This window comes from Centropristis striata, chromosome 1 (genome assembly GCF_030273125.1).
Source record: "Centropristis striata isolate RG_2023a ecotype Rhode Island chromosome 1, C.striata_1.0, whole genome shotgun sequence".
NCBI classification, from domain to species: Eukaryota; Metazoa; Chordata; class Actinopteri; order Perciformes; family Serranidae; genus Centropristis; species Centropristis striata.
Genome location: NC_081517.1, coordinates 37,403,275 through 37,403,960, shown reverse-complemented (window position 1 = coordinate 37,403,960; position 686 = coordinate 37,403,275).

Sequence of the window (686 nt, the reverse complement as noted above, 5' to 3'; positions counted from 1 at the left end):
CGGAGGTCTTAGTAATTATGGCTGTCGCTGGACGGAGAGAGAGGGTGGGTGGGGGGAAACAACCCGGCGGAGGCATTTTATCTTAATCACAGCTCAGCTCCATTCAAATTAATTTGACAAGTTTCCCCCAATCCTTATTAAAAGACGCATCTCACAAATGACAACCCCCCTCCTCCTCCTCCTCTTTAAATGCCTCGTCATGAAAGAAATGCATTAAAAATATTTGAGGGGAAAAAAGGGGGCCACTATAAGGTTGCAAGACGCAGATATTTCCCGTAGATATTTTCCTCCCTGCAGGGCGCCCTGAGCCATCCATCCCTCCCACCTCCCGAGTGTTTCTATAGTAATTTCCAGCCAATGATCAGTAGGTGTCCACATCCCTGCTTCCTCACCTCAGCACCAATCAGCCACACACAGCGACAGGAGACACGGACTGAGCACAGAGACCAGGCAGACACACAATACAGCCCCCGGATCAAGAGGAGAGGAAACACCTACCCCCCCTCTGCGATTCCCCCCCACGTCTTTTTCTACGACACCTTTTGGCTTATTTATGCACTTTCCAACCTTTTTTTTAACGTGACAAGAAAGTCGATAAAATGGTCCTTTTGTTTTGAGCGCGCTCTCTCTTTCACACACACACATACACACACACACACACATACACACACACAAACACACACACA